The following is a 16,987-nucleotide window of genomic DNA, read 5'->3' as shown; positions in this document are numbered from 1 at the left end:
CTGGATCCCACCCAGTTTGGGTTTGTGAAGGGCCGATCTTGTCTCCTGAACCTGATTGACTTTTTCGAATCAGTCTCCAGAGCCATGGACAAGGGTAAGGTGGTCCACACAGCCTATCTAGACCTTGCCAAGGCCTTTGACACAATCCCCAATCCCCCACTCTGGAATCATAGATAAGCTGGGCATTAATCCCTACGTCACCCAATGGGTTGCTAACTGGCTTACTGATAGAACCCACACTGTAAAAGTAGCCGACTCCAAATCCAGCTCCAGACAAGTGACAAGTGGAGTACCTCAGGTTTCAGTCCTGGGACCGCTCTTGTTTGGCATCTACTTCTCTGAAGTACAGGCCAACACTAAGGGACTCTGGCTAACAAAGTTTGCAGATGACTGCAAACTGGTAGCCATTATTGAATCCCCAAATTATGTAGATACTCTACAAAAGGGCCTTACAGAAATAGATGCTTAGTGCCAGAGTCATGGGCTCAAGCTCAATGCCAAGAAATGTATAGTTATCCCCTTTGGGAAAAACATGTATCCATGAATTACCATATAGGTGGCAGTACACTAAACACCAAAAGTGTGATAAGAGACTTAGGGACACAGGTGGACAGTGGTCTCACCTTCGATAACCACATCACCACAACAGTCAGGAAATCCTTCTATGTGGCACACCTCATCACTAAGGGCTTTTCATCCAGAAAAAAGGAGGTCATTATCCCACTGTACTCGTCCCTCATTAGACCCATTATAGAATACAATGCCCCGTTTGGTATGTACCTCTCAAGACATCTGCAACAACTGGAAAGGCTGCAGAAATACCTCACTAAAAGAATCACAGGCCTAAAGCAGATGCCCTACACTGGCTGCCTTAAAAAACTCCAGCTATACTTTGTCGCATATCGTCTACTCAGAGGTGATCTCTGCTTAACATACAAGGCCATGTCAAACCCAAAGCTGTTGTACATGCTATACTTAAAGAAATCCCAATCCCTCAGAGCCACATGCTCCAGGGATCTAAACCCTGTCATCACAATAAACAAAACATGCTGGAGGGATAGGTTCCTGACCCAGAGACTCCCCAGACTCTGGAATAGATTGCCCATAATTGTCAAGCAGAGTGCCTCTTTGGTCCTCTTCAAAAGGAACCTTGACGATTGGATGGGAGAAAGGAAATTCACCCTGGGGATCATGTCAGTCACCCTGCTAGACAGGGGTCCAGGGAAGTAAATAATGTGGGAAGAAATAGCCAGGGAATTGTTATGGCTAGGCTTGTATAGGCCCTAGTGCTGATAGCCTAGTACAAACCTATGAACCTATGAACCTAAGACAGATCTGTTACTATTTATACTAATTTGCATTACACCCATGGTGTTGTTCATGATTTTAGTACCTTATGAAAGAAAAGGGGGTTTTTGACATCCTCTGGGGCACCAATTAAAAATTACCTGTATATTGATCACCTCTTACAGGATTTATTATTACCTTCCAAAAGTGCTGTTGTCAAGTGTGCAGCTCACCAGTCTAATGACTCCCTAGTAGCTATATGGAAAACAATTTGGCTGACTGGGCTGCCAAGCAGGCTTCTCTTTCACATACTGTTCAGGGACAATTTCTGCAGCCTATCTTACAGATGGTTACTTTTGACACTACTGTTTTAAAAGCTTTACAAAGTAAAGCATCAAAATCAAAAAGAAAAACATGGCTGGCCCACAGTTGTTTCCAATGCTCTGATTCAATTTGGCAGCATCCTAATGGCAGATTAATTTGCCCTACATCTATGTTAAATTCTCTTATAAAGGCATATAATTTGTCAGCTCATGTAGGGGTACAAGCATTAATCAAACAAATCCAAAAGAATTGGTTCACTCCAGGACTTTCTGCTTCTGTGCAACATTTTTTAAGCACATGCTCCATTTGTTTACAGCATAACATTTCAAAGGGCACTCTGGCTCCCGCTCAATCGATGCCAAAACTAATTGGACCATTTTGTGCTTTACAGTGGGACTTTATTATACTCTCACCTTGTACTCATTTTAAATACATTTTGACTATTGTTGATATTTTTTCGGGGTAGTTAAAAGCCTACCCATGTGCTAAAAACAATGTTATTTCAGTTGCAAAAAAATTGTGCTATGAATTAATACCTCGTTTTGGTGTTCCTTGTCAAATATACTCTGACCGTAAAACACATTTTATTGCTAAGTTAGTACTATGCTAGCCATTACTTTAAAATTTCATTGTCTGTATAGACCACAGGCATCAGGTATTATTAAACGCATGAATCAGACCTTAAAAACTAGGCTTGCTAAAGTCACTTCAGAAACAGGCTTAACTTGGGTGCAAGCCTTACCACTAGCCTTACTTTCTATGTGAGCACAACCGCACCTTACTAAGGGTCTTTCTCCACATAAAATTCTCATGGGTCACCCTCTGCGTATGCCCATGACACCACCACCACCACCACCCTTCTCTAAATATGATGCATTTGCTAATGATATTCTCTTGTACTGCAAATCTCTTGTTTCTTTCCTACAGTTTCACCACCTACAAGTAGCAGCTGCTCAACATCTTCCAGATCCTTTCTGTCATCCACACTACAATATGGCAATTGGATTTATGTTGTCTTTCTCTAAAAAAACAGTGCTCCAGCCATGCTGGAAGGGGCCTTTCCTGGTTCTTCTGACAATGTCATCTCTGTGCGACTGCAAGGATCTCCAATCTGGATCTACATTTCACACGTCAAAAAAGTTGTGCCATCTAAAGACCTACAGCCTTTACCTTTTTCAACTCCAGATTCTCCTTCCATTGCTACTCGTACTCAAAATAGAACTGTTCCAGTACCTGACGATGCCTAACATTTACCCTTTTGGAAAATTCCAAACTTCTGACACTACGCAGACTCAACAACCATTTCCACAGAAACACTGGACAGCCATTTTGGTGGTCATTCTTGTTGTACTATTATTTTTATTGTGGCCATTGTTATTTCATAGTTTCATAGTATAGTACTAGGCTATCTGCCCTGGGGCATTTGTAAGCCTAGCCATAGTGATGTGGCTTTTGCCACCCCATGAAATGGTACAAAAAAATGTACAGAATAAATTTAGAATACTGTGCCTCTGTCTAGTAGTAACACAATGAAGATCCCCTTATATAATATAATTAGTTTACTGTGCCCCTGTCTAGCAGTGACACAGATGTGACCCCTGGGGTAAACTTACGAGCTCCCATCCACTCATCAAGATTTCTCTTGAAGAGAGTCAGTGAGGGGCTCTGCCTAATGTGACAGTTCCATATAGGTGTAAAAATAACTCCTCCTACTGTAACACAACCTACAATTCATTTTGTGAACTGGTGCATAAAACATACGAAGAGGTAAGAAATAATTCTGTTCTATACCAACAGCTGGGATTGATCAATAAAAAGGTGTTTCATTCTGAACAAGGTTATATAAATAGTAATATCACCACTAAGGTGGAAAATTGCTACTTTGTGTGTGGTAGAAGAGCCTATAAATGGCTACCAGGAAACTGGTCTGGTAGCTGTTTTTTAGGTTATTTAGTCCCAGCCATCCAACATAAATTTGCTTTACCTCAAGGAAAAATTTGGAATGTTTGAGAGGTCAAAAGCCTGCCAATCCGGTAGGCCAAATTGACGCTTCATGGATTTATCATCATGACTTAGCTCATGTTGGCACCAAAGGGCTATCTCATATGGATTTGGGTGATGACATCATATCGTGGGCTGGTATAATTCCAGCATACGGAGCAGTAAAATCAGTTAAGGAACTGAGGAAACTGTTTAAATTGCTTAAAGAATTAAGCAATGCCACATTTTCTGCTTTAGAACTAGTGACTGATGAACTGACTGCTATGAGAGCTGTAGTCCTTCAAAACCGTATGGCTCTCGATTTCACCCTAGCGTTGAAAGGCGGAACTTGCGCTTTAATCCAGGAGGAGTGTTGTACATATATTCCTGACAATCAGCACAAAATTGAAAGCCATCTCAAACTCATTCAGAGAGTCTCTGAACTCTCTAAGGCCAAGGAGGCCGATAACTCAATGTGGGCATGGTTAACCAACCTGTTCTCAGGTTGGGGAGGTGGACTATTGAAATTAATTTTATTAATCTCAGTATTACCTCTTATTGCTTTTCTTGTTGTGTTTTTAATCAAAGCATTGATTCTGAAATGAATGTCTTTTAAGACTACTAAAAAGGTGCCAAAGTTTTATATGTCTGCAGTTATGAATATGGATAATGAAATAAAAATGTGTGACAATGTTGAAGGAACCAGCCACATGCTTATGCTAGACTTAGGGCAAATGTATGATTGACTAAATGGTGATGCATACACAGCATCAAATGGGGGATTGTAGAATATGAATGGCCAAAGTATGTGCTTAAGGAAATTGAGTATGTGACAATCTGTATGCATTGAGATGAACTTTGTACTGCGAACTCTGAGTAAACTCTGAATAGTGGAAAAGCACTGAAAAACAGGAGCCTGCTTGAAAGCAGGAAATGTGTCTTATATGGAAGTGTATATGATTTTCTTTCTCTGCCTAGATATATAGTAATATGAACTGCTTTAAGCCTATGGGTAAACCACTGATTGGTTAATTGCCTTTTGTACTGATTTAATTGGTCTAGTTTATATTTTTGTACTGTCAGCAGTATCACCAGTATATAAGCTTATGCATTCCTTTGTTCGGGGAGTTTCCCTGGTACTTTCCATGAGGCTCCCACACATGTGTAATAAATACCACTAAAAGAGAGGAAGAAGTGTCTTGGCTTCATTTAAGGTGAAATGTTAAAATGCAACAACAGACAGGGTCAGACAGACACTCACACATACACTTGCCATGTCTGGGATTAGAACACCTACGTAACTACTTTATCACACTACAGCAGAAAACAGTTACATGACACGCTACAGAGATTACTAGGCTGCAACCTTCCCAGAGGTGTATTTCTAGGTGGGTGACATCAGCAGCCTTGCCAAAGTTGAGTATATGAATTGTAAGGAATGTGAGTACCCTAAAAAGCATTGTTCTCTACACAGACAGAGTCAGACAGACACACACACAGTTGATAAGTCTGGGGTTAGAACTTGTACCTAACCAGCTTATCACATTACAGCAGTACACAGTTATGGGACATTCCACAGAGATTACTGGGCTACAACTCTCCCAAAGGTGTATTTCACATTGGATGTCCTCAGCAGGTTTGTCATAGTAGGGCTATGGGGAGGGCAGTGTGTGTGCATGGGCCATAACCCATTCATCATGGGGTTGACACACCACATGCGGGCACACACAGGGTCATATTTCACAGGTACGTGTATACAGCTGCTAGATGGCTACTTCCTTGTACAGTCATGTTGCATAGCTGGCACATGCACCACATAGTCTGTAATGCTGACAGATACTGGTAGATAGTATCTGCAGTGAGTGATATATTCACTTCATGTGTTTGGGGCCCTTTGGCTGTGTGCTGGGTGGGACAGGCCTGGATGGCTCCTTGCCACAGTCACCCTCTTCCACACATCTATGTACGTCTGCCTTTGCCTTATTATAGTGTGTTGTCCTGACATATATTTCTGTATTCCTATCCAATGTGTGTGCAAGGCATGAGTGGTGCATACTGATGAGTGTCTGCACTAACAACTGCAACTGCCAGATATGTCTGGTCCACTGGTGTTTGCAGACATGACCTTCATGTGTTTACGTGTGTGAGCATGCCCAGTATGACCTTTCAGTATGTTATTAACTGACATTGCCTTCATTTCTCTAAGTGTGTGAGCATGCCCAGTATGACCATCTGTATTGACTGTGTGGATCATGTCCAGGTAGTTTGTGCTGCAGTGCTGACCTTTGCATTTACACCAACAGGTAGCATGCTGTCTCTGCAGGGTATCCATTCATCATTTGGCTTTGTCTGTTACTACATTTCTGCATAGCAGGGGGGCACACCTGACTGTTTCTACATTTCTACACAGGAGTGGGGGTGGAACACCTGACTGTTACTACATTACTATGTAGGATGGGGGGGCACACCTGACTATTATTACATTTCTACACAGGATTGGGGGGGCACACCTGACTGTTATTACATTACTATGTAGGATGGGGGTGCACCTGACTATTTCTACATTTCTACACAGGATGGGGGGCACACCTGACTTTTATTACATTATGATATAGGATGGGGGCACGCCTGTCTTTTTCTACATTTCTACACAGGGTTGAGGGGCACACCTGACTGTTATTACATTACTATGTAGGATGTGGGGGGGCACACGTGACACTTGTAAACATTTGCTATGACTGTACTGGTATGTCAGGTACTCCATTTCATTCTGTATTGCTAACTATCATGCTGACTAGAGGCATACCAGTGTACTACAGATCATGGCTTTGGTTGCCCTACATATTATTGTCTGACTTCCTACCCTTCAGAACTAACATCCCACTGCCTGCCCTGCTGTGGCCTGTCTGTGTAGGCCTGGGGGGGGAGGTTAACCATAGCCATCATTCAGGGGCCATGGCACAGGCTCTCTTTGGGTTTGTCTACACCTGTCCTGCTGGCTGAGACTATTGTTGGGTATGTGAACCATCCTGACTGGCATGTGTGGGTCATATGGACACACATGGCACTCAGCACATTTCCTGCAGTGGGTTTTGTCACCCTCTGTAGTACTGGCTACTATGGTGACTCCAGTATATGTTATAGATGTCATGGTGCCACTATGGGTGTCTACTGTCTGCTGCCATAACATTCAGCCACCCAATTCCCTTGCATGCTCACATCCATACCATAGCTACAGGTAGTGACACATTCTACTCCATTTGGCAATTGGTAGGTTGATTGACTTACCTTGTGGGTGTGCTAGACTTGCGGATGGTGCTGGAGGGCTGCCTATGTCAGATGCACATAGTACACTCCCTATACATTGTTGAGCACAGGTAGTGTCATGTTTGGCATCTCTTTTACTGTATGTGCGAGTCAGAGAGAGGGGTCATTCCCTGGGTCCCTACTGTGTCAGTGCATGTGCTATGCATTCCCTCTTTGCCGCAGCCAAGGCATACTGGGCACACCTCCATCTACCTACTGGGGCAGGCTCAGGTTGTTCCTCCTCTGGGTCACTCTGTGCCTGTGCAGGCCTTGACATTGCTGGGGGGGCTGCATGGCCCTGTCCCATGCTGTTCCTGTTGCAGCTGTTTCCGCAGGATCATATTGTGTAGCATAGCACATACCATAACAATTTTGGTACATGTAGCTGGTGAATACTGCAAGGATCCACTGGATGTGTCCAGACACTGGAACCATGACCTGAGCATCCCAAACACATGCTCTGTTATATGTCTGGCCTGTACATGTCCCTCATTATGGCATTGTTGTTCAGGTGTGTGTGCATTTCTGATGAGTGTCATTAGCCATGGCTCCAGTGTGTACCCAGCATCCCCCACTAGGTGACCATAGGGGATGTCCCCATTGGCAAATCTCTGGTACAGCTGCGTCAGATGCCAAATGTGGGAATCGTGATAGCTTCCAGGGCAGCCAGCACACACATTCATTATAATGCCCTGGGCATCACATACAACCTGGCAGTTGATGGAGGGGATGCCCCTGCTGTTGATGTAGGCCATACCCTGCTCACCGGCTGGTGCTTTGATGCATATGTGCATGCAGTCTATAGCACCCACTACCTGGGGTATTCTGCTATTTGGTGGAAGAGACGCATATTGCTGGTCAACACCTCACAGGTGTTGAGGAAATATACTTGCTCACTGGCATGTGGTGACATGGCATCCAGGAACTGGTGGAATACTTTGGATGATGATGCCTGTGAGATCCCCATGATATCCCCAGTTGTGCTTTGGGAGGTACCTGTGGCTAGTATCACTAGGCCTACACATACCTTGGTATCCACTGGGATGGGTTCCTCTCAGTCAGTTTGGTGTGTCAGGTATGGCCAGTACAGCTCAACAATTTGCTGTAGGAGGGCTCTGCCCACCCTATAGTGCTCCACTATCTCCAGCTCATGTAGCCCCTGGTAGGTTACCGTGGGTCTGTACACTTTTCTCCGTCTCCTCACTATGGGTTGTTAAGCAGCATTCACATCCTCACCGCCCGCAGCCTCCTGCACATGTTGTTCTATGTTGCCTGCTGCAGCCCTTCTCATTTTGTAGGTTTGTTTGTTAGAATTTCCCCACTTGTATACAACGGTGGTCTAGAGTGTGGGAAAAAAACAGAGGGTTAGGTGTTTGCATAGTTTATAGTAGTGTTCTGGGCTGAGCTGGACTGCTGCCTGTGTAATTGGCTGATTCTGATACATTTCACCTGCTAGCTAGGCTAGTGCTCCTTGATTACCTTCCTACTGCTGTTTTCCCCTCCCATTGCCTTCCTGTTTAAGCCCGGGGGCACACTGCGCAAACTGAGTGCTCAAATGTTCACAGTGCTGATATTTCCTGTTTAACTTCTTTTTTCCTCCTGTAAAACCAGGTGCGCAGTGCGCACACCTGCTTAGGTTTTGTAAAGACTGCTAGGAAGGTTTAGACACACCCCCTAACTTAGCTGTGCTAAGTTAGGTGCAAACCCGAGCCACAGGGCTCCAATCTGCTTACAGTATGCCTGACACCACACCCCATGATGTCACCTACCTCCTAGGCTTGCACCAAGCTATTCCCACTCTTAGACTGTTGTGAACTGACTCACATGCTGGGGAAAACTGGGATTTACTATCCTTCCGCTCATTTGCATCGGATTGCCTGCTAATGCACAGTTACACATCTCACACTGAGCCTCCCCCCCTTAGCAGCCACCAGGTTGTCTTCTGCCTGCCATTGACTTGCATGGCAGAATAGCGATTTTAGTTAGACTGCTTATTTTAGGTTTATTTTATTATTTTCCCCGATCCCGTTTGTGTGCCGCTGCCCTACGCTTAAACAGCTGAGATCAGCTAAAAAAAATTAAAGTTGATTTTTTTATTTTTTGTATTTTTTGCAATGCAAATGGCCTTATACTTGGCCATTGGAATGCTTACTACATGATATGCAGCCTTTATTTGGAGCTGTCATAGCTCCGTTTTGGATTTTGCAGAAATGTACTCGTTTACTAACCGAGTACATTTCTGCAGATAGCACTAGTCTTGCATGGACTGTTGCGAGCTTCCTGGATTGCAAAATCACCTCATTTGCATGTATTTCATCTGCAAATTGGGTGATTTGCATACCAGGGCTTAGTCCATGCAAGATTAGTGCAGGAGTGCTTGTGCATGCCCCTTCAGGCTGTTCCTGGATCACACGGCAGACATATTGTCTACTTGAGCTCCTGCACCGATCCTGCACTCCGTGCAAGATTTTGAGAATCCAGGGGACTGGACCTCACCATTACAGAATGGTTCATACTCTAGGTTAGTACTATGCTAACCGTCCCTATGGGCCATTTCAAACATAGCCAATTACCCATGTGAGAATCAAACCGTGCACCTTGTGTGTTTAAGATAAACACCTTAACCATATACCTACCTCCCACTGCTGAAATTCAGTAATCCATCCCGAATCCCTTTCCCATTTTTTGCTCATAGGGTCAGGATGTCATGGACTGAAACTAATTTCCAAAAAATACATTGCTGTATCCTTTGGTATGTCATCTATCCCAGCGAATTACCACATTAACAATACATGCCTAAGAGTTGACCCAGTTGTTTGGGATTTGGGAAATTTTGTAGACATTTTTTAACTTTTGACCATTATGTGTACATTGTTGTAAGAAAGTCCTTTTGTATTATACAGCTTATAAATAAAGGGATTATATCTAGATTGAGGGATATCATTGTCCCCTTTACTCAGCCCTCATTAGGCCAGTCATTGAATATAATGGTCTTTCTGGCATGTGTCTGTCAAGATACAGGCAACAGCTAAAATGGCCACAGAGATACTTTACTAAAAGGATACAAGGCCTAAACAACATGTTCTACATGGACCGACTCAAAGTCCTGTCATTATACTCGGCAACCTACAGACTGCTTAGAGGTGACCTTTGTCTGGCATACAAGGCATCCTCTGACCCATTACTGATGGATTTAATGCATATCAGCAAGTCAAATGGTATCAGAAATACTTACTGTAGAGATCTAAATCTCTTCTGCAACATCAACAGAATGGTTTGGGGGGGGGCAGGTATAACTTGCAGGGGATACCGCTGCTCTGGAACAGACTTCCCATCCACATAAAACAAAGTTCATCCCTGTCCATATTAAAGAGCAACTTAGATCTATGGATGGAAAACAAAATATTTACCCCAGGAGTGCCCCCTGTACTACTAATGGACATAGATAGCTCTAAAATGCTTTACCCCATGCATGGGTCCCCTCAAATTATGATATGATCATAGTTATTCTCATTAGGGGTAATATATAATTATCAAGCATGGGATTGGTAAGGCCAGTCTATAACCAAATGTGATAGGTTATTTTGAGCACAAAAAGGGAAATTGCCTGTGCTTAAAATGGCCCATAAGGGCGGTTGGCCTAGTACTTACCTATGATCCTATTAACCTACATACATTGCCCTACTGCTTTACAATTTGAGTGAATGGACATCGCACTTCTTTTAATGTTGCAAAGTTTTAGGGAATGATGAAAGAATACATATTTATCTGCCTTATAACATTAGCATGTGTAGGCACACTCAATTTAACTCTCATACTTTGCAAAAATAAACATAATAAGGTAATTTTCAAAAAGAATAAGCAATTAATGGCATTAGTGCCTTACTGTGTGATTCAATGCCACACATCTCTACATACAATGGTAAACCTCATAACACTCAAACATTCAGATTTTCACAAAATATCCAGATTTCTGCCTCATATTTTTGGTCCGTTCCTCATAATATTTTTGCTTTTCTAGCAAACCACTGGAATGATCTGTGGATTGAAGTCACTAAAAAATGACATACATTTGAGTTTCAGAAATGCATGCTAACATAATTCCTGTTATTCTAACGTTCTAATGTTATAAGAGCAATATTTAAAATCTGTCCCTATTTTGGGGCTTTTGTTCCCCCATTATTTCAGGCTTTGTCCAGATTGCTTGTGCTAAGAGGTTGACAGATATGGCAAACCTACAGCCATAATACAGATTAAAGATTACAGATCCTTGCTTCTTGTTCTTGCATTGTGTTTATACGATTCAGACATATTTAATCTATGCTGACCTGCATTGATCTTACATTCATGAATGTGACTAGAAAAAACATGGATATTATAATTTACTGATGCATATATTACTCAGTATTCACACATTCAGAAATATACTGTGTGATGTTTCTAGAAGCTTTGCAAATAACGGAGAAATGCGTAGTCATCCATGGCCTAAGTGCCATAGGCGTCAGTGAACCATGGCCATGAGAGATGTGTAAAAATGTGTCCCATGTGCGAATATGAAATATTACATACATAATTGCCAACATTTTGAAAAATAGGCTACAATGTAAATCCACACACAGAAGAACAGCAGTCACATTGTGATATTACTTAACCATTTATGCTAAGGGTCATCACAGCTCATTACTGATTAAAACATCACTTATGATGGAAGGTCAGTAATAGTTATACATGTGAAGTTTGTATGAATGTACAGTCATAATCAAAAATCCTTCAAAATGTGTACACTGCCCCAGTACAGCTGTGGACAACCTCAGGATGCTTTGATACACTAATGGTAACTGTAATGAGTGGAATTTAAATTTCTACGTTTATTTTATTTATTTAGCATTTGTTTACCAGGAAAGTCCAACTTGTACAGAGCCAATATGCAGCAGAGGCCCAGGAAGAAACACTCCAGATGCATGTCTTTGGACTGTGGGAGGAAACTGGAGCACCTGGAGGAAACACACATGAACAAAATGAGGTCACTCAGATTTCAGTCCAGCTGAGAATCGAACTGGAAAACATTCTGCTGTGAGATGACAATGCAAACCACTGCACCACTGCTCTATCCTTTGCATTATGTTACCAATACTGATACCCAGAGAATACACTTGAAACAGTCACAGAAACAGATATAATAACTAAAAACATAAATGATAATGCAGGTGTAAAGGTATGAATTATGTAACTTATGTAGGCATCTGTTGGCTGGCATTGTACCTTTACAACCTTCCTGTGAACAGCCTCTGCATCCCTCTGATATAACTCCAGTAGATCCAAGTCTGTCTGTAGTGCTCTTTCACAATCCGGTTCCATATATTGATCATCGTAAAGTTCTTGGTTTGTGCTTGCATTCATATCCAGCATAGACAGTAAGCATCTGGGTGGTCTCCTCTTTGGTCCAGTTCAGCACTCAGTCACATTGAAGCATCCTCTCAATTGACATCCTCACTATTGCAGTTGAAAGCTATAGAAAAACAACTTCCAAAAAATGCTGAGGTCCCACTCAGTTCACAGGTAGCAATGGTATGAGCAGTAAATGTATCAATATTACATATATAGGATGGTAGTAGTCTAATGGAGGGCACTGTTTACATGTTACAGATATTCCCATGTAATGATATCTGTTGGGTAGCTGCACTGAGCAGCTTACCCTTATGCTGAGACATTGATTAATGTGTGGAGTTTCAAGAACTAACATGGATGTTTGCAAATGGTACTCCAAAACACTGAATGCTAATGAACCTCAATATTTATGAATGATGCAAATGGTACTTAAAAGCCGTGTGCATATTGTTAAACTCACTTTAAGGTATAGCTGATTTACAACTAGCTTCAAAAGTAAATTGCCACCTGCTGGCTTTGTTGTGGTGGAATAGATTGCTATTATCACATACCTATGTTGAGATTATTCTTTATAAATCAGCTGATACATGTTGTGACATACAGTTAATATCCCTCTGTGCTGCCACCAAATAATGTGATGTCTGGACAATACCCCATCAGACTTCTGACAATATGTGACATCCGTTACTATCCTAGGTCAGTAACTAGGGAGTATCAATCCTCACTATTGACTCCAATGTGAGATTGTCACTTAAATAGAAGTAATATTCCACAATTTCCCCTAAGAGCATGACAAGAGCATATTCTATAACATGGGACTGGACTGTATTCTTCTGTTCACCCCAAATATAATTCCTTATTACACAGTTCAGAACAATGTGTTCCAGTTTAAGACCTCTGATGCACTCACACTTAAATAAATTAAATCTCACATATCCAAACACTTTTGGGAAAGCCTGACACAGATTACCAGCTGTGTCCCTTCCTCAAAATAATACAGTAATGCTTCCACCAGTCAGAGAGTCTTTGTGCCCTTTTAAACAGGTGTCCAGTTGTTAAAATTATATATTAAAACAAATGATAACAAATGACTTTAGCAGCCAGGCTTTCAGAGTGGCCTGGGAAGTTATCAAGGCAAGTATAAGCACTCTCAAATTACTAAAGAAAACACTGATTTACCAGCCACAATGTAAATTAATAAGCATATTTAATAATGAACAAAATGATTAAAAATATAAAACAGTAATTTCCACTAAACAAACAAAATTCAATCACCAAGAAAATGAAATCAATACTGAAGGATAAATATCCAACAATTATAAAAACTCTAACTGATTTAACTGATTAGTTATAATTTCCTGACTAAAGAACACTGTCCCTGATATAGAGCAAAGGCAGGCTTACAGTTCCTGGTGAGTCCTTTTGGGTATCCACTGCACAGTACATCTATGAACAACTCAGAACTAGCTGTTAACTGACAGCTGACAAGTGATGGTTAACTGTCTTCAGCAGGCTCATTTATAGACTAGCCTGTCACAGCTTTTCAATTTCTAATTTTCACTTCATATTTGTTTGGTTTTAACAACCAACCGCTGTTTTCTAAAGTTCCTTCCTGTCTTTCAGCTTCTGACAGTAACACATAGCAGCTGTCAACATTCCAATGATATAATCTGCAGATCAGCTGTGAAAAGTAAAATGCAGATGTCCTTCAAGAATGCAACTGCAGTCCTGACATATGGGTTGTCCTGCCTCAGGCAGCCCTTCGGTCGGCCGGATTCAAAGTCCGGGTCCGGCATCGGCCGATGTCGCCTACTCCCCGACGTCAGAGCAGCTGGGGTATAAAGGCATCCGCCGACGCCATCTTCTCCAGTCTTTCTTGCCGCGCGGTGCCCGAAGCAGAAGCAGTTCGCAAGTGCCGGTCGGTCAGCTCCTGTGTTTTCAGTTACCGAAGTCATCAAAAAGCTAAGTACCCCATTGGGGAACATTTTTCTTGCCTCAGCCAATATCAGAAAAAAATTGAAAAGGTTAATAATTGTTTGTCTTGTGGTAAACAAATACCTCATAAGGACTTCCACTCTTACTGCCTTCCCTGCCTGGGCCCAGACCACGACGTCTCGGCCTGTGCTGCCTGTGCTTGCTTTAATAAGCGCACACTCAGGCGCCGGGCAGAATTTGCCGAAGACTTTTTTGGCGAAAATTACGCTTATATCATGCCGTCGGAACAACCGACAGCACATATTTCCAAAAAACGTAAGGACCGGGACCGACATCCTCGGTCCGCGTCGTCCACCGATACCACTCCCAAGCCTACCGCGAGTGCATCGGTCTCTTCAGAGGCGGTAATTCAACCGCTCCAGGCCAACAACACCGCTTTACCCTGTACTTCTGTCCCGGAGGTTACCCAGGTGCCGGTTGTGGATTTTCCTCCCGAAACTGAAGCTCTAGAATTACCTGACACCATTCCAGTGGATAAAGTTACTCCTGCACGTGGGGCAGCTAGGCCTCCGGTCTCCATGTCCATCAAGGCCTACACATGTGCAAAGGCTGCCAGCCAGGCTAAGGCCCATCCTCCTAAAACTATTCCCCAGAGCCATTCTTCTGATAAACAGATCATGACCTTAGCTGCTGATCTAATCTCTCTAATCAGAGGTTCTCAGTCGCACCCAGACAGGGGTTCTCAGCCTCCTGCAGACAAAAGACCTAGAACAGAACAGCCAGATACCCTCTCTTCAGATGAAGCCTCTAGGGATTCTGAGCACTCAGATACCCAGGAAGAATCCTTCCAGGCCTATGAGGACTCTGATGCTGAGGAATCAATTCCTTCTGCCTCTCCTCCAGAGGATATTTCTTTCGGAGAAGTTCTCCACTCCATGAGAGAACATTTTCAGTGGCAGGGCCAGGAATTTTCTGACTCCAGGAAAAGGTTACGTACCTTCCTCAAGTTACCCCAGCACAGACCTTTAGCTATTCCTCCAGTGTTGGATGTCTTGGATGATGTATACTCATACTCCAGTGCTTCCCCTGATTCTCTCCCTCCTGCTCCTGTCAAGCCAGACAGATATTACAGGGTTCCTGAAACTCATAAACATATCTTTAAGGCCCACTCTGTGGATATAGACACTATTTCTCAGGGGCCCAAAGGAGTGGCTACTTCCTCGGCCAAAAACCCTTTGCCCGCAGACAGGGAATCAAGGTCCCTGGAGAGATGGGGCAAAAAAGTTTATACCTCTTCCACCCTTGCCATGAGGTCACTTAACTGTCTTTTTCATATGTTTCAGTACCAGGATTATTTAATGGATGATTTGCAGAAAAAGCTAGCCTCTCCTGAGCCTATAGATAGAAAGGCTTTGCAGGATTTGGTTCATAACACTCAGCAGGTTAGCAATCATTTTCTTCAGTGTGGTTATGATGCATTGGAAGCTTCATGTAGGTCAGCTATGACAGGGGCCGTTATACATAGACATGCTTGGCTGAAAGAACAGCCACTGCCAGACCATGTTAAAGTAAAGCTCCTAGATGCACCTCTGGAAAAACAGAAGCTTTTTGGTGCTACTGCACAGGATGTGTTGAAGTCTATTGAGGAAAAGGCTAAATCAGTACAGACAGTCAAGGATTTCCTCCAGGTTCAGCTACCTAGATTCAGCAGGAATTAGCCTTCAAAGAATTGGTCCTTTCCGGACGCTGACAAGTTTAAAAGGGGAAAAGGCAGGCGTGCTCGAGGTAGAGGGCAATACCGAGGCTCTTACAGGGGCCGCCAATGGCAACCTCCAAATCAGAGAAGTGGCGCAGGGAGTTCAGCTGCACCACAGGGACAATCACAATGACTTGACTTTCACCCCGCCCACCAAGGCTCAAAGAGAAGCACCTTTAGGCGGAAAATTATCCTTATTCTCAAAGAACTGGCACATTTTAACCAAGGACAAATGGAGTCTGGACATAGTAGACCAAGGTTACAGGTTCCACTTCCATACCTTACCAACCAGACAAGGCATGCCAAACCTGCCACTAAATCAAAGGGCAGAGGCACTCATACAGGTTTCAAAGTTGTTACAAATAAAAGCAATAGAAAAGGTTCCTCCTCAGGAACAAGGCCAGGGATTCTATTCAAGACTGTTCCTTGTTCCAAGAAAAGAAAAGCAATGGAGACCTATACTGGATTTGTCTGCTCTAAACACCTTTCTCATTGTGCCAAAATTCAAAATGCTGACTTTACAGCAACTCCTTCCCATGCTGGGCAAGGGGTCTTGGCTGGTTACTCTGGACCTCAAGGAGGCATACCTGCATGTCACAATCAGACACAGTTGCAAAAGATACCTCAGATTTCTTGCAGGATCAGAGCATTATCAATTCTCAGCATTGCCGTTTGGCTTATCTACTGCACCCAGAGTATTCATGAAATGCCTGGCATCAGTAGTTGCACATTACAGACTCCAGGGAATTCAAATAAACCCTTACCTGGACTACTGCCTTATACAAGCAGACAGCAAGCTAACCTTGATAAGACACTTGGATTATGTAATTCAATTACTACAGGCTTTGGGATACACAGTCAACATCCAAAAATCAAGACTACTGCCATCTCAACAGATTATTTTTCTAGGAGCCAAATTGGACACACAATCACAAATGGCTTTCCTCACAGAGGAGAAACAAGAACATTTACCAGATTACTTCAAAAGCCTAGCAAAGCTCACCCAGCTGA

The 16,987-nt window shown here is 42.9% G+C and overlaps 1 protein-coding gene across 1 annotated transcript in view; it reads left to right on the top strand.

Annotated features, from left to right (window-relative positions):
- The window catches only part of LOC122794941 (adhesion G-protein coupled receptor F1-like), a 767,993-nt gene that overhangs the window by 668,957 nt on the left and 82,049 nt on the right, over nucleotides 1-16,987 (top strand). The window lies entirely within an intron of this gene.

The sequence above is a fragment of the Protopterus annectens genome, chromosome 2.part1 (genome assembly GCF_019279795.1).
Source record: "Protopterus annectens isolate FY-2018-M chromosome 2.part1, PAN1.0, whole genome shotgun sequence".
Classification (NCBI taxonomy): domain Eukaryota; kingdom Metazoa; phylum Chordata; order Ceratodontiformes; family Protopteridae; genus Protopterus; species Protopterus annectens.
This window is presented reverse-complemented; position numbering and strand designations above follow the sequence as displayed.